This window comes from Podarcis filfolensis (assembly GCF_964270895.1).
Source record: "Podarcis filfolensis genome assembly, chromosome: 2".
Classification (NCBI taxonomy): Eukaryota; Metazoa; Chordata; class Lepidosauria; order Squamata; family Lacertidae; genus Podarcis; species Podarcis filfolensis.
This window is the reverse complement of record NC_139605.1, coordinates 98,298,030-98,323,597: the sequence shown is the minus strand read 5'-3', so window position 1 is coordinate 98,323,597 and position 25,568 is coordinate 98,298,030. Positions and strand designations below refer to the sequence as shown.

The 25,568-nt window shown below is 45.0% G+C and overlaps 1 long non-coding RNA gene across 1 annotated transcript in view; it reads right to left on the bottom strand.

Moving 5' to 3' along the window:
• LOC310755726 overlaps positions 1–24,643 on the bottom strand; it is a 110,943-nt gene extending 86,300 nt beyond the window's left edge. The window contains exon 1 of the long non-coding RNA XR_014544473.1: positions 23,856–24,643. This is a non-coding gene — a long non-coding RNA (uncharacterized lncRNA). The remainder of the gene's footprint in view (positions 1–23,855) is intronic.
• Between the last annotated feature and the right edge of the window lie 925 nt (positions 24,644–25,568).

The following is a 25,568-nucleotide window of genomic DNA, read 5'->3' as shown; positions in this document are numbered from 1 at the left end:
TGCAGCTCGGAGTGCTGCTTATTACATACAAAACAACAACAAACCTCTGGTTACGTGAAACATATTCAATAAACACACAAGACGTAACCGGCTGTACGTTTGAAAAAACAAGATATACTATTCATTGTATTGAACTGTAGATTTCAACAGAAGTAGTTCAACGAAAAAAGTAGAAGACCCAGTGGATCAGTTCATTCTCTAATCGATTTATGCATAAGGTCCATATATGTGAAAGTGTCTATTCCACCTGTCTGTTCATAAAGTCCAACAAACCACACGAAAGGTTGTTACAGTTCCACAGAATCCTTTCACAGAGTCTAAGACAAGGATTTCCGGAATATTAGCCTTGTTTCACCGTCCTGGGCTTCATCAGTAGTACAAACTCTCGGTAATGCAAATAAATACAATAATGTAATCTCACACATTTTTACAGCAAAAATAATATAAAAACCGTCAACAACTGTACACACCATATATGATATCACAGGACAGTGGAACTTATAGTTGCTGTAAGCGGCAACTTTTACAGAGTAGTGTTATATGGACAAGCACAATATTGATTCGAGTAACAGGTGTTGGCAATCAACAGATACAAAATTTCTTTCTTAAAGTGACCCCTATGGCACAGCAGAAGTAAAACAAACTTAATCCATATTCCTTACAAGAGGCAACAATTGTTGCGTCACATGCAGTTCTTCAGCCAAGAGCCTTTCTTGAAGAAGGCTTCAGCAAACCACTTGACCTGGGCTCCAGGGACTGCAGGCTCTCTGCCTTCCTAAGCCAGTACACTGTGTCTGGGAAACTGTTCATTCCAGCCCAGTGTGTATATTCTGCCTGATTTAGGCTGCCCGTATCCATCGGTCAGGGATCATCCATGTGGATAGGACTAGCACAAACTAGATCATACACACAGTATTCAACCCTCAAGTTCCCGACTCTGTCCTACTGGATGCTTTGCTAAAGCAGTTTCAGCAAGGCTCTCTTTTTTCCAGATGAGACTCTCCTGTTCTTCCTATAAGGTGTTTGTTACAATCTATACATCCCTTAGCAAGAGATTTCAAGAGCGGAGGAAGTTGCTTTTGAATCATGGGAGCACTAGAGGGCATGATATTCCTATTTAGTCTATCAAGAGTCACTAGGTGTCAGCAGAGACCATAATCTGCTGCAGGGCAAGTGCGTAGTAATATTCCAGTCAAATTGTAGGCAGCTATAAAAAAAAAAATGTAGACAACTCTCTAAAGGCGATCGTAAAAGTTGGCAAGCTAGAATAAGGTGGGGAAAGGCAATCCAGAAGGGGCAGCATATTATTCCCTTCCTTCCCACTTCCAGGAATTATTTGCTCCACATAAAATGGAGGTTATACACATGAACATTAAAGAACTGTACCTGAAGAAGTGGGTAGACTGTATACACACAGTCCAACAAACAGACCCTTCTTGATATACTCATTCATTTATGGTTTTTAGAATGTACTACACAGAGATCTGGGCAATATCTGGTTTTCAACATCATGATATATCAGCAGCTAATGCCATGATATGCTGATACATCATACCCTCCAACATTTCTCCAATGAAAATATGGACGTCCTAAGGAAAAGCGAGGCATTCCGGGATCAAATCAGAAACTGGTATGGCTTCTGTAAATCTGGAACGGTCCCTAGAAAATAAGGACACTTGGAGGGTCTGATATATCACAATGTCTGGAATGTATCTCAGCTGCTTCTTCCTTCCCACACAGCCCCATGAGCAAATCCTGATCCCTCTCTGGCTCACATGAGCTAGAGGAGCATAGGGGCTTCATTAAACTGCTTAGCTGAGTGAGATCCGGTCACTCTCCGGCTCGTACCTTCACCATAGCAGGTGGGCTGCATCCCTCCCCCCCCCCCCCCCGGGGCAGTCAGTTGTTCCAGGAGGAAAAAGGCAGCCTGCCTGGCTGGGCGAAAGCAAAGATCAAGAGTCTCGTGCTCTACTGACTGAACCATCCACAGAACAATAACAATAATAATAATTTATTATTTATACCCCGCCCATCTGGCTGGGCTTCCCCAGCCACTCTGGGCGGCTTCCAATAAAATATTAAAATACAGTAATGCATCAAACATTAAAAGCTTCCCTAAACAGGGCTGCCTTCAGATGTCTTCTAAGTCTGGTAGTTGTTGTTCTCTTTGACATCTGGTGGAAGGGCGTTCCACAGGGCGGGTGCCACTACCGAAAAAGCCCTCTGCCTGGTTCCATGTAACTTGGCTTCTCGCAGTGAGGGAACTGCCAGAAGGCCCTCGGAGCTGGACCTCAGTGTCTGGGCTGAACGGTGGGGGTGGAGACGCTCCTTCAGGTATACTGGGCTGAGGCCGTTTAGGGCTTTAAAGGTCAGCACCAACACTTTGAATTGTGCTCGGAAACGTAGTGGGAGCCAATGTAGCTGATGCCTTACACACAAAGATACCAAACAAGCTTTGTAGAGTTGTATTGCCACCAGGAGTCATGCAGACCAAGCCACTGGCCTTCACAGCAGTGAAATTGTATGTGTAGTAAAAAGGGAAGCAGGGATGCCATATTTTACGCCTCGATCTGCAGTTCTTTTCAGTATCCCTATCCTTCTCAGCATCACTGCCTTCCGATCCTTGCTTTTTCTCACAAAGTCAGGTCTCAGTTTGGTTAGAGTGCTCTTTTTTGCATGCCATCCATTCTCAGATCACCACTAAGGCTGCAATCCCTGTGGACAGTGACCTGGGAAGAACCCCAACCATAACAGTGGGGCTCACTTAGGAACAGGACTTTGTATTCTTCTTTTCCTTTCCTTCACTGTTTTTATTCTTTGTTCAGATAAGTTTGGCTTTTGTAATGTATTATGAAAAGTCTTAATAAAATCTTATTTTTAAAAAATTAAAAATGACCAGAATTGGGTCGTACGTCATCAGCTCTTGCCTCAGAAATTTAGTCTCTTCCATTAATTGAAAATCAGTATTTGTACTATACCTCTTCCAAGCAGCTCCAATCATTCAACATGTGGCCAAGGCATTGGCAGGGGTTTTCCAGCAGAGGTCTCTAAAGTGCTACATGTACAGGCAGAGCAACCACTTATTTTCACTTGTTAGCGCAAACCGTGACACAACTTCTCCTTGCAAGAGAGCTGGACACTAGTATCAGATGACAGAAACCCCACTTTGCCAAGACGCAGTGGCTCTCACCTATTATGGCTTAAGCATTTTGTTTAAGCAATGCCAAGCTTGCCTTCGGCTATTTAAGAAAGCACTGCTGGAACAGATCCACTTTGCACAGCCAACCAGACGGGACCTTTCCTCCTGACTATCGCTGACGGGAAAAGCTTCTCTTTCTTCCACCAGACGATGGCAGTAATGTTAACAAGAACAGTTTGAACACCCTTGGTTTTTATATCTTGCATTGAGAAACCTTCTCAAGAGACTTCTGCGTGAACAAAATATTAGGAGTGATTCCGTCAAAGCGCACATGTAAAGGTGTTGATTGGAACTGCGGGTCGACCAGGCAGAGAGGGGGTCTCTGTCAAGAGTGGATCAATGCAGCCTGCTTGTCTTAGATGGCGCCTCCACAATTTGTGAGCCACAAAGCCATTAAATGTTTCCTGTTAGTTATGCAAGATGGGCCTCAATAAACCTGCTATGGCTGTTAGCTCAGAACTGCAAAAAAGTGGCGGTGGAGGATTATTACTGATAAGCACACGGAAGGCTACAAAGCATGACTGGTGGGCTGAGTTGGTGGGTCATAAAATTTGCAGTGCTGGATTAGGAAATTACCTGCAGTGCTATTAAAGGGTAACGCCTGGAGTGGTCTTTCACCACTAGAGGTGCCAACCATATTTTTGCCCAATGGCTACACTGGCACTCAGGAACTAGAGGTGAGTGATATATCTATATATCGCCTGAAGCTGGTTTGAAGTCCATATCATGATGTCGGTTTCATAATCTTTGACCTGGCAATATATATCATGAATCATGATGTGTGTGTGCTGTGCAAAAATCTCAAGGTGGGAAAAACTGTGAAGCCAGCCAATGCCTCTATACATAGCTCCATCCTTATTTCAGACATCATGATACATCAGTATATCACGATGTTTAGCTGTTGATATATCACGATGTTGAAAACCAGGTATCACCCAGCCCTATCAGGAACCTCTCTGAGAATCAAATGTAGCCTATTGACAGCACTTGCTTGCTTTCTCTCATACACACAATTAAGGCAGGCAACTGTGTTTTTTTCTTTCTCCTAGCCCAGCACTGTGAAGGGGAGGAAAGTGTCTCCAACTCCTCTGCTGTTCATCAGAAGAACATCATGTGGGGTGGTTGGGCTCAAGAAGGAGCAAGTAAGTGCACGTACTTGAATTGGGCAGATCCACTGCCGGAATTCAGCCCTCAGGGAATTCAACCAAAGATAGGCTAGCTACCCCTGAATTAAAGTGCATGACTAGGTCTAGGAGACCTTGGCCCAGTTACACACTGAACTTCTTAGAAGAAAGGTGGGATAATATGAAGTAAAATTATTAAAATTCAAAACCAAAAAGCAATCACACAATATCAAAAACTTGTGCTAAATTATCAGGAGAAATCCAATAACAAACAAGGGCTGAAATATGCTGTGTCTCCCTGTGAATATTTGAATTTTTGAACAACCTCAGATTCATGGTACCTCAGGGATTGTCTGGAGCCTTATATCCTAGCTCGATCACAGTGAGGTCATTTGCAGAAGTGTCGATGGTCATTCCCTGAGCTGGTGAGGTTTGTATGACAACAGCCCAGTCCTTTGGAAACAAGCTGCCAAAAGAGATTCAGCGGACACCTTCTATGCCAACTTTCAAATGCCTGCTGAAAACTCTTTTTTCTGTTTTATTGTTTGGTTTTATGTCTTTATATTGCTGTAGAGCGATATATATTTTATGATACAGTGGTATATAAATAAAATAGAAATAAACATTTTTTGCACAAATAACAAAATCCATTTGTACGGCGACTTTATAGAAACTGATGTTCTGTGTTATCTCACATATAGTGACTATTTTGGCTTCTGGATACATTTTGGCTACATTTTGGCCACAGGCTAGCAGGCTCTCTCCTCTGGCATGTTCACAACTCCCAAGTCTGCTGCCTCTCACTCCTGAGAAGAGCTGTTGGGGCTCAGGAATCCAAAAGATGGGATGTGAGGCAAGTCAGAAGCTTGCAGGTAAACAGTGGAATCATGGAAGGGGGAACAGCAAGGAGCGCAGCTTAAGGATTTTCCAATTGGGCTGGAGTGTGAATGAGCCTTTCAAGTTGCACCATTGCTTGCGATGCATTAGAACACAGGAATTGTGGAAATCGCCAAGCAGTGACGAGATACTTCTTTATTTTTTTCTTTGAAAAAAGTCCCTAGCAGTTTAGACAGTGCCCAGTACGTTGCAAGACAGTTTGCATTTCTAAATTTAAAAATAAAGGCAGGTGTGAACCCAGAGGCTGCCACTCATAGTCCATCATGCTAACCACTAAGCCACTCATGTCAGCTCACTAATCTATGACCATCAAGCTGACCCTATTAACTGGGTATGAAGTACTGTGGCTCATGGGTGGGTGGAGATTCAAGCTGCCTGCAGTTGTTTTGACAACATCCATGGGTGTGTGGCTATAGTGAGGCTTCTGCACCACTTCCATTAGTTCCTGACCTACAACCCTCCCTAATTCCCTATTGCTAGGCAGTGTTAGAAATTAGCCAGACGCCAGGTGCATTTTGTGAATGGCACAGGTCCAATTGCTACCACATGCAGGTCTCTGCATGCCAGGCTGGTGGCCGGGTAAAGCAAAATGTCAAAATATTTTCTTTGAAGCTTGAATATGTTCTATTCTGGATTGTTTTATTTGATGTTTTAATGTGTTGTAAACCAGTTTGAGATTCATACTTTAAAATACAAAGAGGAAATTAATTTAAATTAAATCTATTATTATTATTATTATTATTATTATTATTATTATTATTATTTCCCACCATGGAGGGGGGTGCAATTCCAGCAACATCTCCCTAGCACCCAGTCATTCCCACTGACATTGTGTTCGGTTCATCCCTCTACATTGAGATGCAGAAAAAGAAGAGAGTAGAGATCACATGACACCAGTCATGTACATGGGAAGAAACAGATAAATCTTCAACTGCCAACTATCCATGATAGGAGTGAACAACCATGTTGGGCAAGCATAAGACCATATGGCAAGTCGTACATGCTCCCTCCATTCATGTGAAAATGGTGTACTGCAACAACAGCAGCAAGTACCTTACTAGTCAAGGTTTCTGGTGGCTTCAGGTTATGACATCATGAATCAAAAGAATCCCCATCGTTCAGCCCAGACACTGAGGTCCAGCACTGAGGGCCTTCTGGTAGTTCCCTCACTGCAAGAAGTGAAGTTACAGGGAACCAGGCAGAGGGCCTTCTCAGTGGTGGCGCCCACCCTATGGAACGCCCTCCCATCAGATGTCAAGGCAATAAGCAACTCTCTTACTTTTAGAAGACATCTGAAGGCAGCCCTGTTTAGGGAAGTTTTTAATGTTTAATGCTGTATTGTGTTTTTAATATTCTGCTGGGAGCCGCCCAGAGTGGCTAGGGAAACCCAGCCAGATGGGCAGGGTATAAATAATAAATTATTATTATTATTATTATTATTATTATTATTATTATTATTATTATTATTGGATGCCTACCTGGTTTTGGCAAATATACCTCTAGACTTGGCTATTTCACAGAGCACGAAGTCAAACAAGTGTATCAGGTACTGCCTTCTGCAGTGCAGTGCAGCTCTCAGCCAATGCAGTTTAACCAACACAAGACCCATGCGTTGCAGAGTTGGAGAACATGGCGTGTTACATCCAGACCACTGCAAGCTCAGCGCAAGTCATTTCGTGCCACCGGTTCTCTCATGGAAAGGAACGAAATGATTTGCAGCACCGTCTGGCACAATTCAGCCCTCGCTTGAAGAATCTTGGGAATAGCCACTGCCTTTGGGAAAGGTACCACATTTCAGAAATCAAAGCCCTGGAGAAACAAGGGAAGAAGGGACGTTTGCTTTTCTCCAGTGAGAGTTTCTGTCATTCTTCCCCAGCAGACTTAAAAAAAGAAGAAGGCAGCAGCCACTCCTCCCATTGCGCAAGTAAAACATGCCAGCATTGGCTGGGGCAGATGTTTCTGCTTTGGGAACAGCAGGCACAGCAGGAAACAGCCTCAGATCATCTCAGCCAGGCTTTGTAAAAGCTCCCAGCACTCAGTTTTTCCATCTGGCTTACACTGGAGCTCATCCACCTGCTGCCCACCTCAGGTAGCTCTCTTGGGGCCGTGAGAAATGAGGGGTGACTTGAGGATTTGAGGCCTAAAGACAGGCCTGACTTGAGTGTGCTTCAATGAGTGTTACTGGATGTAGGTGGTGCTGTGGTCTAAACTACTGAGCCTCTTGGGCTTGCCAATCGGAAGGTTGGCGTCCCAGCTCCTGCCAACCTAGCAGTTCAAAAGCACGCCAGTGCAAGTAGATAAATAGGTATTGCTGCGGTGGGAAGGTAAACGGCATTTCCGTGCACTCTGGTTTACGTCACTGGGTTCCATTGCGCCAGAAGCGGTTTAGTCATGACCCGGAAAGCTGTCTGTGGACAAACGCTGGCTCCCTCAGCCTGAAAAGCGAGAGGAGCGCTACACCCCATACAGTGGTACCTCAGGTTAAGAACTTAATTCGTTCTGGAGGTCTGTTCTTAACCTGAGGTACCACTTTAGCTAATGGGGCCTCCCGCTGCCACCGCGCAATTTCTGTTCTCATCCTGAAGCAAAGTTCTTAAACTGAGGTACTATTTCTCGGTTAGCGGAGTCTGTAACCTGAAGCGTCTGTAACCCAAGGTACCACTGTAGTTGCCTTTGACTGGACTTAACCATCCAGGGGTCCTTTAAGTTTACGTTTACCTTTTTACTGGGCTCATTGGACAAGTTTCTCTACCATGAAGAATCCCTTTCCTTCCTCATCCCTAGTCTTTCCAAAGGAGATTGACCCTAGGTCACAGTACCACAGAATTACAGACTTGGAGGGATCCCAAGGGTCATCTAGACCAACGCCCTGCAATGCAGGAATCACAGCTAAAGAATCCCTTGCAGGTGACCACCCGGTCTCCATTTAAAAACATCCAAGGAAGGAGAGTCCACCGTCTTCTGAGGTAATCTGGCAATCTGAGGTAGGTCAGTTCACTTAACAATGGAACTCTGGGTGTGTGGCAGCACTGTGTTCATGGACGGCTCTGCTGAGAAGAATCAATGCATGCATGTGGTATTGGATGCGGGACGATTCATTCACACATGCACCTTACCACTCAGTGCTGCTATCAAGCGATAAACATGCCCTTACAAACAGACAACCACAATCTAGCATGCTACTGCTCTGCGTATTGCTACCAGATCAAAACGGTTGCTGCTGCTGCCACCACTTCGCTGGATCACATGTAAGAAGTAGGAAAGGGGCAAACAAATAACTTAAGAAACCGGGGCGGGACACCAAAGGGGGACTGGGGCCTTGAAAGGCACCCTAAGGAGTCCTAGTTTTTTTTTTTATAAAGAGAGGGGGAGCAATGGAGCAACTGAGCGGTCTAGAGTGAGAGACTAGGGTCGCTGTGAGACTTTTGTAGGTGAACTGAGAGTTCCTTTGGAGCCTGGGTGCAAAGAGATGAATGCCTGGATAGCTCAGTTGGTTAGAGGATGGTGCTGATAATGGCAGGTTGCAGGTTCAATCCCTGTTTGGGACAGCTCCACATTCCTGCATTGCAGGGGGTTGGAATAGATGATCCTCAGGGTCCCTTCCAACTCTATGATTCTATGGTTCTGTGGATGAGAACCCGAAGGCTGAGAGTGTGCCAGAAGGAAAATGAATTGATATTGCTTGATATACAGTGGTACCTCGGGTTAAGAACTTAATTTGTTCCGGAGGTCCATTCTTAACCTGAAACTGTTCTTAACCTGAGGTACCACTTCAGCTAATGGGGCCTCCCGCTCCTGCCACGCGATTTCTGTTCTCATCCAGAAGCAAAGTTCTTAACCCGAGGTACTACTTCCAGGTTAGCAGAGTCTGTAACCTGAAGCATCTGTAAACCGAGGTACCACTGTATATTAGTAACTTGGTATTAATGTAACATTTTATACTGTATTTTTGTAATATTTTTTTTTTGTGGTTGTTACTTTTCTGCAGACCGCTTCGATATATTTTTAACATATTAACTGGTACAGAAATTAAATAATCAGTCATCAGGCTTCAACAGAGCTACTTGAAGAAAAGCGCAGGCTAAAGGAGCCGGAGTCGAGCTTCAGAACACTAAGCCAATCCTTCCTAGTCTATCTGTACAATACTTACTATTTCATGACCCAGCGAAGTTTTGGAGCAACCTCTTTGCCTTCTTCCTGGCCAGGGACTCTCTCATAAATACAACCACTTCCTACCATCACCAACTGGTTGCTGCCACCCTGACCCCTCATCTGGTGAGGGATAGTGCCCCACAACAAAGCTGTCATCATCCCCACTCTCAGCCCAATGTCACAGGGAAGCAGGGAAGGGACTCACAAACAGAGGACGCAGGAAACGAACACAAAGCATGCAGAGAGGATCAGTTATTCTCCTATCCAACCCTACCTGCTACATGCAGTGGGCCATAGAGTGGATGCAAACCTGATTCTTTCATTTCACACAGGCCTTGCTGGGTAGCGGGTAGCAGGGTGAGGTAAGAAGTGCCCTCTTTATAGTTATTATCGGATGAGCACTTATGGGAATTTTGTTCCGTTTAGATAGCATTTCCCCAGATATCTGGATTTCAAATTACCGACTTGCCGGATTTGTACTTTACGGGTTTGTAAAGTCACTTCGAGGCAGCTTCTTCTTGTGAGAAGTGAGGAACTAATATAAAAAACAAAGCCTCCTCCTTTCTCAGAGTGCCCAAATACACAGCACAAATACACACACCGGTGATATTAGCCCAGTTTATGGTACGCACAAACACCTTTCCCCCACTAAAAACTAAGAGATCACCCATACTGGAAGAAGAAATAAAGCAACCCAAGGAAGTACAGTGGTACCTCAGGTTACATACGCTTCAGGTTACATATGCTTCAGGTTACAGACTCTGCTATCCCAGAAATAGTGCTTCAGGTTAAGAACTTTGCTTCAGGATGAGAACAGAAATCGGGCTCTGGCGGCACGGCAGCAGCAGGAGGCCCCATTAGCTAAAGTGGTGCTTCAGGTTAAGAACAGTTTCAGGTTAAGTACGGACCTCTGGAACAAATTAAGTACTTAACCTGAGGTACCACTGAATTGCTATCACTCACCACATAGCATAAAGGTAAAGGGACCCCTGACCATTTGGTCCAGTCGTGGCCGACTCTGGGGTTGCAGCGCTCATCTCACTTTATTGGCCGAGGGAGCCGGCGTACAGCTTCCGGGTCATGTAGCCAGCATGACTAAGCCGCTTCTGGAGAACCAGAGCAGCACACGGAAACGCCGTTTACCTTCCCGCCGGAGCGGTACCTACTTATCTACTTGCACTTTGATGTACTTTCGAACTGCTAGGTTGGCAGGAGCAGGGACCGAGCAACGGGAGCTCACCCTGTCACGGGGATTCGAACCGCCGACCTTCTCATCGGCAAGTCCTAGGCTCTGTGGTTTAACCCACAGCGCCACCCGCGTCCCACACCATATAGCATACTTCAGTGTAAAAAGGTAGACGGCGAAATTTGACTCCAAAGTCCTTCTCTCCATCAGGTTTTGGGTGGGGTTGCCGGGGGCTAGGAGGGAAAGAAAAGACACGCTAAAGCTACAAGTCATTTTCCAGCTCCCTCTTCCCCAAATAAAACAGATAACACTCAATTCACATAACACACAAGCCACCTCTGTGGTGGCAGCCGCAATCTTTGCTCAGCCTTGCCAACAAGTTACACAAAGAAAGAAGTCTTGATTTATGGCTTGTCCGACAAATTTATCCACTGCTATCGTACAGGGGAGCGTAACCAACCATTCCATTATTGGGATACTAGTACACACACTACTCTGTTTTGTGAAGATTGCTACTCTCCAGCACAATGTCTGTATTTGTTTCCCTGCAGGGGTGAAAATAAAGGGGGTTTTGTGTGTGTTTCTCTCCCTTCCCCTCTCTTCCTCCCCCCCCCCGCCCCCCCACCCCCAGCCACCGGCACCCTCTGTCCTCTCTTTTGCAGGTCTGAACGAGTTTATTTGACACTCCAGTGAGCTTTGTGAGGAAAGTGCCCGAGGATAAATGCTCCCCTAAGAGTTACTTGGCGTTAGACAGAGGGACCCTCTTCAGAAGAGAATGGGGGCTTGTTGAGATGAGGCAGGAGGGGGGAATCTGGTGAAGAGATCCCAACCAGCCCTCACAGAAGGGTCTCTGTCCTGGACTTACAATAGAGCAAGGCCTTAAAGACACCAAATGCTGACTGGGAGTGGGGGAACACATTCCCCTCCTTTTAGAAGGATTTCTCCTCCTTTTCTTTAAGGAACAATTGAATAAGTTATAAAAGGGGCCTCCCCTCACCATACATTTTTAGGAAGCATTAAATGAGGTTCGGGTGGCCAGTGGCGGGGGGGGGGGGAGGGAGTAGGTGGAAAAGAAAGAGTTTCATTCATGACTCTAAGCAGAGGGTTTTCTACCTCCCCACCCACCCACCCAGCCCCTCTGTTTGTGTGTCCAGAAAAAACTACTTTCTTTAAAAACCGAGCCTACTTGAAATCTATAAGAAGCTGGCTGAGAGGGCTCTGGGAAAATGTTAAGAGAGAAATAATCCCACTTCCAGCTGTGGGCTAATCAAATATTGTCCTCCAATGCTAAAACAAGACAGGTGGACCCCACAACCCTTTCAGCTGAAGAAGGCACTTAGTTTCCCTAGATTACGTACGAATTTGAAGAGGAGATGGCTTGGACTCCCAGTTGGAGGTAGAAGTTTCTCCAGTTTGAGATGGTCCCTGCTTCCACAGAGAAAAAAGCTTAACCTAGCATATCTAGTTCCCAACAGCTAAATCTGTTACCATCACTCTCTCTCTTTTTCACACACAAACACAGCATTACAGTCGTACCTTGGGTTAAGAACTTAATTCGTTCTGGAGGTCCATTCTTAACCTGAAACTGTTCTTAACCTGAAGCACCACTTTAGCTAATGGGTCCTCCCGCTACTGCTGTGCAATTTCTGTTCTCATCCTGAAGCAAAGTTCTTAACGTGAGGTACTACTTCCAGGTTAGCGGAGTCTGTAACCTGACACGTCTGTAACCCGAGGTACCACTGTACAATGATAGGAATCACAGAATTATAGAGCTGCAACGGACCACTTGGGGTCATCAAGTCCAACCTCCCGCAATGCAGCAATCTTTTGCCCAACATGAGATTGAGAGTCTCATGCTCTACTGACTGATGTTGCAGCTTCTCCTACATCCCACCCAAATGTTTCCACAAAGGGTAAATGGGACATATGAGCCCTATCCTCCTAGCCTGGAGATTGATGCCAGTTAGTTCATCCATTGGCATGGCAGAGCAGGTGGGGGCATGGCTGGTGCGCATCCCAGGGGGCGTGGCATGCCACCCATGGGGGCGTGGAGCACAATTGGGGGCGTGGCCCGCATCCCAGAGGCATGGCACACCAGCCTTGGAGGCGTGGCTCCGGCACGGTTTGGGGGTGCGTGGCGCGTGTCAGGGGGGCAGCCGCGATGGTACCCCCTCCCCGATGGTGCCGGGGCAGTGCGCTCCCCCCATTCCTCCGCCAGTGTCCATTGGTCCATCTAGTTCAATAACTGACCAATGGACTGATTTTGGTATAGGGCATGTTCCTGCTTTGCTTTTCTGAGCCCTCACTGGAACTAAGGGGATTCTCTGCTTCAAAGGGCAGCAAGAAAATAATTATTATTATAGAAATGTCCCTTTTCAACCAGGCCTTTGGTTGATGAATATTATATGGCCTTTTGAATGTGTTTTCCTTTTGTTTAAATTTTTTGTGTGCTTCCCCCCTGTTTTTTAATGTTGTGAACCGCCCTGAGATCTTTGGATGAAGGGCAGTACAGTGGTACCTCGGGTTACAGATGCTTCAGGTTACAGACACTTCAGGTTACAGACTCCACTAACCCAGAAATAGTACCTCGGGTTAAGAACTTTGCTTCAGGATGAGAACAGAAATTGCACAGCGGCAGCAGCGGGAGGCTCCATTAGCTAAATTGGTGCTTCAGGTTAAGAACAGTTTCAGATTAAGAACGGACCTCCAGAATGAAGTAAGTTCTTAACCCGAGGTACCACTGTATATCAATTTTAATAAATAAATAAATAAATAAATAATGGTATATCAACACAGGTAAGGTGGAGCTGTTCCCATAATGGTGCACACATTGACTTAGTACCACATTCAGGTACATTCAGGTTCCAGATCACACTGAAGCTATTCAGACACACACAAACCTGGAGAACTGTATGCATGAAGCTCCCTCTCACTCCCTGCAGGTTTTTGCATTGTCTACACAGCACCAAGGTGGAGCTAGCTGGCACAGCTCCCCTCCTCCATTGGTTTCATCCATTAGTGTAATGCCAGAATAGGTCTATTGTGTAGCAAAGTTCCCTCTGAAATCAGGGGTGTCTAACCTTCGGGCCTCCACATGTTGCTAGACTCCAGCCCTCATCATCCCTGACCTTTGGCCACGTTGGGTGGGGGCTGATGAGAGCAAGAGTCCCGCCGACATCTGGCAAGGGACTTTGGCAATTTTCAGGGATAGAGATGGAACAGGAGCGTGGGCGTGAACAAATATATAGCAAAATCCTGTGCTGATCTGCTCAAAAAATAAGTTCTACTCCCAGGTAGAATGTGAGAGGGGAGAATAGATGAAGGCAAGAACTGCTGCTTGAATGGTACAGGGTGATGTTTCAGAGTGTTGACATTTGAACTCCACTTAAAGCAACAACATTTCTTGGGCCAGTACAGTACTTTTTTGGTAAAAAACAAAACAAAAACCCAACCATTACTGAATACATTCTGTCCTGTGGCAGTATACTGGTGATTGGCACAGTGAATGCCACTGGAAACTGACTAGGTCATGGCAAGGATTGAGATTTAGGAGTACACTGTCTAAGCCCCTTTGAACCATGATCTGCACCTAAACTTAAACTGAGATTTGACTATAAATTCCAGCTCTACCTCCTCTAAATACTTGCGCTCACTTTTATGAAGTAGCAGCCTAGATAAACTAGTTGTCCAACAGGTTAGAGAACGATTTCCCAAACTTGGGTCCCCAGCTGTTTTTGAACTACAACTCCCATCATCCCTAGCTAGCAGGGCCAGTGGTCAGGGATGATGGGAACTGTAGTCCAAAAACAGCTGGAGACCCAAGTTTGGGAAACACTAGGTTACAGCAAGGATGGTGAATCGGTGTGCCCCTTCAGTTGCTATTGGACTACAACTCCCATAAGCCTCAGCCAGCATGACCTGATGGTCAGGGATGATGGGAGTTGTAGTCCAGCAACATCTGGAGGGCAACAGGTTTCTGCCTTCCTATATTAGATGTATCATAGTCCACATATTTTTACTTTGGAAGGCCAACACACATTGTTCAGAAATATTCAATAATAATAGCCGACTGGATAGCTCAGTTGTTGATTAGAGCATGGTGTTGATAATGCCAAGGCTGCGGGTTCAATCCCCATATGAGGATGCATATTCCTGCATTGCAAGGGGTTGGACTAGATGATCCTCAGGGTCCCTTCCAACTCTACAATTATATGATTCTGTGAATTACATGCACTTAATCACAAATATGAGAGACAGTTCTTACCAGATAGTACTGACTATCGATGTCAAAGGCTACCCAAGCAAACCTTGAATAAAATGCTTATAGGTGTGTGATCTGAAGTAACCCTAACAGGTGAGTAAAGGTAACTCAAAAGATAACTGGAGAGATTATACTTTTCAGGAATAAGCCATCATCAGGTATCTTGAATAGTGTACTCAAAAGATGCACAGTTCAGGACATGCCAGGAGGCAGTCAAGAGGTCATCCCTTGCTTCCAGCTACTAGGGAAGTTGATCAACTTTGTTTAGAAGTTACAGAATGCATGGCCAACTATTTTAGGTCCTGTTATAGTACATTCATAAATGTGCTATGAAAGCTTGACAATTAAAAATTAACCTGCCAGAAAGATGAGTGTACATTGAGGGACGGTGTAATGCAGGGTTCCCCTCCAGATGTTGTTGGAGTCCAACTCCCATCAGCTTCAACCAGCATGCCCACAGATCAGGGATGATGGACACTGCACCCCACATCTGGAGGGTTGCAGATTCCCTATCCTTGGGCTAGGACCAAACAGGTTGAAATCTCCACTCAACCAGGGTGACTCTAAGATAGGTTACAGATTCAATGTTTATCTCAAAGGCTCCTTGGAAAAAAGAATCATGAATACCCCCATGGATCAGCTTGAAAAAACCATGCATAATAAATGCAATAAATAAATATATATATTATTGTAATGTAATAACTGGTGTAGTGCAATGAACAAAGTGTCCGACTTGGACCATGGAGATGTAGGTACAAATTCTCATACCAGATTTAAGTCAAGCAAGAATGAGAAAGAGGGTTATTGTGAATACTTCCCATGAACATCACTGTTCCTTCACAATTAAAAGGTACCTTTGCTTGTCTCAGACTTAAGAAAGAAACCAAACAAGGACAACAATGCTTTTCTAAAGAAACATATTGAAAGCTGAATATTTAAAGCTTCTATGTGTACATCTGAAAGCACAGTGAAAACATTGCAACGGAATGTGAAGTTCAGGTCTAAGAGATATTGCCAAAGCTGGATGATAAAACCTTTATTGTGGCACAAAATATACCAGCTGTCACAGCTGGCAAATTTAACCACTGGGGGAAAGGGAAAAAACAGTCTGTATTCCAGCTAATTCTGTCTATTGTCAGAACACATTCAGTGATGGAGGAATTACTGTGAACAAGCTATGCATTTCCTTGGAATCCGACGGCTGGATACTGGAACAGAACCAGTGTGCTGTGATTGTCTGTTTCTCCACTTCCTCTAGTTGCCCATTCCTCTTACTATGTTATACAATTTGTCCCCTGCCCCTTTGGATCCATGACTTTATTAACTTACAAATTGAATTACAGTAGTCATCTGATTTTAGTCAATTGATGCTTTGGCTAAAAGCTGCTAAGAATCCTACAACCCCAGAGGCATAAGCAGCAGCATCCAGACAATTCAAGCAAGGTCCTAAAGTAGATCACAACACACCTGCTTCCATACATGGATGAAACTCTCACCAAATTATTCTGAAAGTTTCATTTCTTTTCTAAAATTTAGACCACACACAAAGTGCACAGGCCTCCCCCCCCCCTTTGGCTGTTTCTTTCAAAATACAAGGGGGAAATGGGTGGCATTCAGCTAAGTTTTAATGTTAATGATTCAAATTAATGTCAATGGGTCTTCTATGAGTGAAACCCAGTACAAGCAACTCCCTTAATGTCTAATGTCTTATGCTAAAATTAATTAATTTACGTGATTGAGAAGTGGATTTGGAGAATGGAGCAAACTGGCAGCGATGCACAAACTCAAAGTCAGGGACTCGTTTTCCCCTTCTCATCCCCTGTGTGGGATTACCAGTACGATATTATGGCCAGAGCACCAGGGAGGCAGTATGGAATACAGGTCGCAATCCACAGCAAGCACCTTTTACGGCAAGAGAAAAGGACGTGTTCACATCACAGCACAATGAAGTTGTTTCCCCCACCTGAATTTCATATCTCTTCCTCCCCAGCTGTTCACATCAGTCTGCTTTCTGCTTCTGTACACAACAGGGGGCATTGATGGGAAGGAGATGTCTTCACACCCTTGCAAAGGTGTTCATGTCTTTACAAGAGACATACAGAAAAGGAGATGATGTTGGCATCCATGTGTATTAGGCCTGGAACCTGCCAGAAAGCAACTTTCCCTGCCAATCAACTCCCTTCTTTCCGATCCACAGCCAGGCCAGGGAAGTAATTTCTAAGGCACCTGGTTAGGATGGTCTACTCTAGACCAAGGATGACCTCTAGATGCTAACAAGAAGAGCCCTCTTGTGCTCACAGAGCTACAATTTCCATAGTTCCCTGGGAGAGGAGTTGACTATTAAACCTGGTACTGTAGCTCTGTGAGGGGAATGGGGGTCTCCAAACAGCTCTCAGCATCCTTAACAAACTACAGTCCACAGGATTATCAGGGGGAAACCCCAAAGTATGATACTGCTTTAAATGTATAGTGCAAACAGGGTTTAAAAGAAAGAGAAAGGAGCAAGAATCAGCAGAGCCAAGTTGTGGGTGTTGTTCAAAACACAGCATTCGTTTTCAGCACTGCTTGGCTAAAATGCTTCACTCCAACATCATGTGCCTGTGACAGATAGTGGCAATGACAGCACTAGCCTAACCAATGCACTACAGGCGTGCAGCATGGGAAACCCATGACAAAGGATGCTGGGATCTGTAGTCCAGCAACATCTGGATGGCTACAGGTTCCCCATCCCAGACATATGGAATCAGAAGCCAACTCCTCATGAAGCCCTCTCCCCCCCCCCCCATCAGCACTATGGATAAAAGTCAAGAACGGCAGCTATACTGTGGTGTTCAAGATTGGATGGGCAGAAGGTCTCTGGATGATCTGAAGAAGATGGGCAAGGGTTTGGCTCCCACTTAATGTCTTACGTTTAATGTATTTTTAATCTTTTGTTGGAAGCCGCCCAAGAATGGGTGGGGTATAAATAATAAATTATTATTATTACTTGTTTATCAATGACAGCAACAAAATTTTGTGTGGAAGGCCAGTGAGTTCAAATCAAGTTCTAGTGCTCAGAGCAAATCCCTGGGCTCAGGATCCTTAAATTCAGAACAGAAACCTGCCTTATGAATCTCACGGATCTAGTAAAATAAAATAAAATTGCACAACTTTGATCATCCCTGTTCTAGAATCCCAAAAGGCAAATTGGGAGAAGGACACAAGGATTGTCCACTCTTCCACAACTCCACTGAGCAGCTATACATGATGGTACTCCTTGACTTCGTTTATCTATATAATTCACACTGCAGGTCTAACATTTCTCCTTGTACTGCAGTGTGTCACTTACACTGTTAGGAATCCCTTTGCAGAGATTTCTTCTAGATGCCCATGGATGAAGAGGCAACACCCTAGAATGCTTGTACTTTGGAACAAGTTTTAGATAGGCCTAGCTTCCTATCTAGAGAACATCTGCAGCTTTCCCACAATCCGGACACAGCTCTGTTTTGTTGTGTGAATGTGATTATCAAAAGTGCCTTTTGTATAGGAAACAGTGTTTGAAGTAGCTCCAAAGACCCAAAACTTTCACAGATACAAAAAAGATCCTCCCAATAGCTTTTTTGTATTTCCTTTAACTCAACACAACTGGACACATTAAAAAGTCAATTTCTTCACAACAGGAAACAAGGGCTAAGAATTTTACTACGTTACACTGCGTTATGCATCAAAGAGACATCCAAAATCAACCAAGGATATCTGATGAGTTTTGCGATTAAAAGCACCACATAACTCAGAAGCTCCCTCTTTGTATGAAAGTTTGCTTAACAAACATTGCTTTGCTTACTTTTTATCTCTTCAGCTGCTTCACCCATAACAAGTTTTCCTAAACAGAGTTAAGAAAGGCTGTACAACTTTCCCATGACAATGTCAACATCTGTTTGGGGTTTGCTTACATAGATTTGAAAACCATACAGATCTATGAAATGCTAATGAACCATTTGCAGCTTCATGTGCGATTTGCACAAGATATACTTAACCAAATGCTGAAATTGCTCATTTCCATTTATGCAAATATTGTTAAGGGGATATATTTTAAGAAGCAGGTTAGGGCAAGGCTCTGGAACAGCCATTTCTGGCTCAAGAAGAGCATAGAATGTTAGTCAGGTCTTGTCCCAAACGGACAGAGGCTTTGTACACATGACATGAGTTAAGGACATTAATCCCTCTTCTTCTGAGCCAGTGTGGTCTAGTGGTAAAGAGCTGTAGACTCGTAATCTGGTGAACCGTGTTCGCGTCTCCGCTCCTCCACATGCAGCTGCTGGGTGACCTTGGGCCAGTCACACTTCTCTGAAGTCTCTCAGCCCCACTCACCTCACAGAGTGTTTGTTGTGGGGGAGGAAGGGAAAGGAGAATGTTAGCTGCTTTGAGATGTCTTAGGGTAGTGATAAAGTGGGATATCAAATCCAAACTCCTCCTCCTCCTCCTCTTCTTCTTCTTCATCTTCTTCTTCTGGGATAGCTTAATAGGTAGAGCATGACACTCTTAATCTCAGGGTTGCGGGTTCAAGGTCTCCACTGGGCAAAAAGATTCCTGCACTGCAGGGGTGATGGACTAGATGACCCCCGTGGTCCCTTCCAACTCTACAGTTCTATTCCCCCCATTATATTTATTGAATTCTTCATTATCTATTATTACAGTACTTTTATATTTTTCACCTTGTTATTTGCTCAAAAGAGCTATCGACTTCCCTCCCTCCCACCTCATGGTTACCCAAATTATTTCTATTTCACAGCATTTCTATTTTTTCCTGTTTACATTATATCCATCTCAATTATCAAATTTTAAATAAATATGTCAAAAAGTACATAACCTCAACATTACAAGTTTCTTAAGTCAGTCCTGCTGGTGTTGTTGAACGTTTACAATTATCCTTCAAATGTCATTTAAATTTACTCCAGTCTTTTTGGAACATTTGAACCCGCTGGTTTCAGATTTTCCAGGTCAACTTTGCCAACTCTGCATATTCAATCATCTTCATTTGCCACTCTTGAATCGCTGGGAACTCCTGTTGCTTCCATTTTTGAGCTAATAAAGTCCTTGCTGCCGTTGTTGCATACCTGAACAGCCTATGGTCTTTCTTCAGGATTTCCTCACCTATTATCCCCAATAAAAATGCTTCTGGTTTTTTAACAAATGTACTTTTGTACATTATCTTTAACTCATTATACAGTGGTACCTCGGGTTAAGAACTTAATTCGTTCTGGAGGTCCGTTCTTAACCTGAAACTGTTCTTAACCTGAGGTACCACTTTAGCTAATGGGGCCTCCCGCTGCCGCTGTGTCACCGCCACACAATTTCTGCTCTCATCCTGAAGCAAAGTTCTTAACCCGAGGTACGATTTCTGGGTTAGCGTAGTCTGTAACCTGAAGCGTCTGTAACCCGAGGTACCACTGTCCCAGTAAGCTTTTACCTTACTCCACTTCCACCACATGTGATAAAAATTCCCTTCCTTTTCTTTACATTTCCAACATTCCTCACCAACTCTACGATTCTATGACCAACAGCACTGCATATTGCATCAGCAGTGGTGTGGATGGTTTGCCTCACTCACCTCTCGGCACTACACCCTCAACGTGCTGGCACGCAAATAGCATAGGCTATTTGCAGGCTAACAGGCAGTTTGTCAAAGATGTGAGACATGGGGCAGTTATGGAAGGGTGTCCTTCTAGTCACACACATTTGTAGGCTGAATTGGGGTGGCGAGGAGATGAATGGAACTAGAACAAAGCTTGCATTGTGAGGGCTACATTAGGGAAGAAAATGAGCAATAGCAACAAAAATAAACGGAGAGAAAGTGTTTTGGGGTTTGTTTGTTTGTTTGTTTGTTTGGCTTTCTTTATTTTCTCAAGTTACCTGAATATTCATTTGGGGGGGCAGGGCTTTTTTTCAGCCGGAACTCACCTGAACTCAGTTTGGGCACCTCTCAGGTAGGCGTCATTGCCCTACAAGGAAGATGTTCATTGTGAGTGCCAGCACCTCTTTTTCTAGAAAAATAGCACTGCTTTGGGGTATATTCTCCCAAGTGCTTACAGGGCTGTTGATTACCTTTCTTAAAACTACCCCAGGCTGGTGGGATAGCAAGATATTACTGTCCAGAAATGTTGCTGAACCCAAGTGATGGTTGCTAAAGCATAACACCATAGTTTGTATGATACACCCATTTGAAAAGGGGAGAGATTAAACACAGCACCCAGGCTAAAGTCCAGAAGATTCGCTTCTTGCGGAGTTATCTCATGCGTCATTTCCAGAACATATTTTATGCTAGCTGTTTTAGAAAAGGATTTGTTCCGATCCCTTTGTAATTGTCCAACACAGGACCAGAGGGGTGTAGCCTTTATTTACAGAAGCAAAATAAGAAAGGAGATAATATATTTCGCTGAGAGTTGACGTGAGGTTATGAGCATGCACACACATGCAGAAAGGCTTCTACAATGTCAGAATGAATGCAATTCACAGACAAGGAGGAAATAAAACTGATAGCACCACTCAAATTCCCATGAGAAAGATTGCATCTATAAACCCGTGTGTGTGTGTGATATTGCTGCTACAGAACCATGTATGGATGATAAACCTTTACTGCAATATACATCTGAATGAATGCATATTTAGTAGAATATGTTTCTGAATGAATGTATATTCGGAGTTAGACATTCTGCTGTATGCTTCTGCTCAAACATAGAATTTTGTTGTTGTGTTTAACACAACAAGCTAATGGTCACATCACACAAACTGCAACAAAGTGCAACTTCCAGTGTCACCACTGGATCCTGTTGTGTTTTTTTTAATGATGTTAGCTTGCCCAAATCCCTATGCCAAGGCAAAGACCATCATAGCTCTGCCAGAAATTTCATCTCCCTCCTGCTGAAACACACAGAGATGATCCTACAGTTTCTTTAACATTGATTTCCATTGCTCATGTACTTGTGTGGGAACGTGAGCCTCATTCATTTTCACTATAAGGTTGCAGTTGAAATACAAGAAATGATGTTCCAGTCCTTCAAAAAATTAGTAGAGTGATGGAAAGGAAAGTATCATGTATTTTTTACTACATTTCTACACCACCTTTCCTTCAAGGTGTTCTACACACTTCCCAAATGAGTGCATTCCTGCAGAGGCTGAAATCTCAGACATGTGAGCTTTGGGAGTTGGATGAGCTGTCTGACATTCAAAGAAAACCATGCACTAATCTATCTACCTTGAATGATTCGGATGTTCTTCCTTGTATCTAACCTCCTATGACCTTCTTGCCAGTCAGCTCTACTGACTTCACCACCACCACTGAAAACACAAATGCTCTTGTCTTGGGGGATGACAAATGTAAAAAAACTGAGAGGATGGAAATGCATTCACGCCACTGCAAGAGACTAAAACATGTTTATGCATATCTAATGGACATTTGGCGCTGCCTTGGGAGCAAATGGCTCCTATAAGATCATTCAAATCAGGTTTCGCTAATGTGCTCCCAGAAGCAAGAACAGGCACAAGTGATGGTGAAAGGAAGGGAAGCAGTGCAAAAGAGACATTCGATCCAAGATCCTTGTCAAGCTAAGAAATGTGGTTTAAGGCATTCTTGCCATAAATAAGATTCATGGGCAACAAGATTGCACCAGTTCCCACAAGAGCTCTATAAAAAGGCTGCGGTGGCGAGGCAGTGTGTAGCATCCCAGTACAAGCGCAGGGGTCGGCAAACCTCACCGTGGAGCTAGTAGTGCTGTCAGGGAACAAGATAAACTGCCTCTGCCTCTTGGGCAGGTGAGTCACTGAAACACAGAGGAAGGCTGAGGAGGGAATTCTAGCTTTGCACACCCTGGCTAGAGGGTGCATGAAATATGTCCTAGTGGGAAGAAATTCCCGAGATCAGAGAGGCACCCAGGAAGGAAGAAAAACAAGGAGCATATTGGCTACCCTAATGAAAACAAAGGCTGATTATATAGAAGAGAGCAGCCTAAAGCAAACCATTAGAGCCCATTTACACAGATGAAGGACTCGGTGTTAAGTTACAGAGCAAGGTTAACAGCACCTGTGCCCCCAGGGACAAAATAAGGAGGCACAGGAGACTGGAAAAAAACAACCCGTGTTGGAAAAGGAGGCACAACCAAAATTTGTGTTGGGGGAACAAGCAGACAAAACATTGCATGTGTGCATCTACGGAAGAACTGCAAGGCTTTGTGATCAAGCCACTGGGCTCGCTCGCCTGCAGAGCAGGACACGACCGTTCCAACAACTCCAGTACATGCATGCTTTTTATTAGATCTCATTTTTGAAAAATAAGGAAGAAGGGAAGGAGGAAATATTATGCAAGGTTCTCCCCCCCCCCAAAAAAGATGAACACTTTTGAATTATGTGCACGGATAAGCCACACACATTGCACAGGACTTTTCCCCAAAGGACAGGTGCGTTTCATCCTCACACCCACCGCCAGGCACATAATGCACTTCCTCTCCCCAGATGCCATATCCTACATGACTCGCTCGCCTCGCCGCTTTTTCTCGACACCCCCAAGCAAAACACCCCAGAATTGCACCAGGCAGCGCGCCGCGCGCAAGGCTCGTCTGTATCCATTCGCGGCTCCATCTCACCGGATTGCGGGCTGCCTGGAGCTTCCCTGCGGTGGGTAGGCGCTGTTCCCTCGCTAATACAAGCCTTCAAGTAACGGGCCCTGAATGCAAAGCGATAATAAGGCGAAACTTCCCGGAACGCGATAGGGAGAGAAAGGGGAATGATTTTTACGCTCACCCTCATAGTGCTGGGGATTCGCCCGCTTATTATTCTCCGTTTGGCGATGTCCCCTTAAGAGCATCACGTACATCCATACACATTGGTGGTTCGTGTAAAACATTCACTGGCAGAACTGTTTAAAAACCAGTAATAACAGAAAGCGCTCCATCATCCACGTTGGAGCCGAGATGCCAAGACGAAGAGCACCAGCTGCCCCTGATCCTCAAGCCATCGCTTCCCAGAGAATCCAAAGCAATCGAGGGCAAGCAGGAAACTTACCTGGAGGGCATCCCCCATGTGGAGAGAGGCTGCTGCGAAAAGCGCAGCAAGAATTATATTCCAAATATGAAGGCGGGGACGGAGAGGGCACCAAGCAGATCAGCTCCAAAACGCACCGGATTTTGCGTCAGGCAAAGGTGTCCAAGCCTAACCGGGGTGCGCAAAAACCATCGTTGCGAGGCAGAGGTACCACAATAATCCAGGCCCGAGGGAGACCAAGGGGCCAGGTTCTCCCAGGTGTTCTTGCCAGCATCTTCCCTCCTCTCCAGCAGATGCCCTCTTCCCGGAAGGGCGATGCTTGAACATCCCGGAGGCATAAATCCAACGCAGCGGGGTCCTTCCTTGTCCAACGGGGAAGATGCTTCCAGGTCGTGGGAGCCATAATAACCCGTATCCCACCCTTTGGAGAAACTCGGGGTCTAGGGGTTCTGCCGACCTGCAGCAGCCAGCCGAGAAATGCGCACGATCCCCCGCGATTTGTGCCCGGCGAGGCGCGCGCTCTCTGTCTCTCTCCGGGCCAGCCCCAAAAGAGCCAGAGCAGCTCCCAGCGCATCCAGGCACCCGGGAGAGAAAGAGACTGGAAGAAGTAGCCAGCTCGCGGGATCCCGGAGCGGCTCGCCTCGCATCGAGGAGGCGCCGAGAGGTCCCCTCCACCAACCGCGACTTAGCTAAGCCCCTCCTGCCGGACACCGCCGGCCGAGCGTCGCCCAAGCAGCAGCTCCGGAGGAGACGCGCTCTCGCCGCGAACCAGGCAAACGCGCGCCCTGCCCACCTCCCTCCCACTGCCCGGGCTCGAGCCATGCCTGCTTTTATATACTCCGCAGCCGCAGGCTCGCTCGACTGCGGCAAGCCGAGGCAGAGAGCATCACGGGAGTCGTAGTTTTTCCTCTCCCTCCGTCCCTCCCTCTCTCGCCACTTTCCAGTTTAAACGTGATGATGATAGATAGATAGATGATAGATGATAGATAGATAGATAGATAGATAGATAGATAGATAGATAGATAGATAGATAGATAGATAGATAGATATAGATAGATAGATAGATAGATAGATAGATGATAGATAGATAGATGATGATAGATAGATAGATAGATAGATAGATAGATAGATAGATAATGAAATGCAATAATAAATTTTCATAACCACAACGGGGCTTACTTGTGAGTAAGCATGCACCTGGGCTGTGCGGCTAAGCGAATTCATGCTAAGCATGCACCTGGGCTGTGCGGCTAAGCGAATTCATGCTAAGCATGCACCTGGGCTGTGCGGCTAAGCGAATTCATGCACCGGGCACACGAAAAAAAGCTACCGCAATTCTGACGTCACGCTATGTCCTTTACGCAGCAGTACTAGCGCCGTTTTTGTACCCCATTCATGTGCGGGGCACAGCAAAGTCATTTAGAGCGGGGACTGCTGGTCCCATTTCCTGTTGGTCTTATTCCTATAATAGGAATTCATAGGAATTGGATGAATTTCTTTAGTCTTTTGGGGACTACACGAATCTAAAATAGTGCAGAATGCAAGGAGTACTTACTTTATTTGTACAAGTTAGAAATTGGCTTTAAAAAAAAAGTACATTACATAAATATGTTGAATTACAGATTCTGTTTTATTCAATGTTTTCTGGGTTCACAGTAAACCTATTGAAATTAATGGACATGACTAACTTAGGTCAATTGATTTCAATGGATCAACTGAATAGAACTTTAAGGC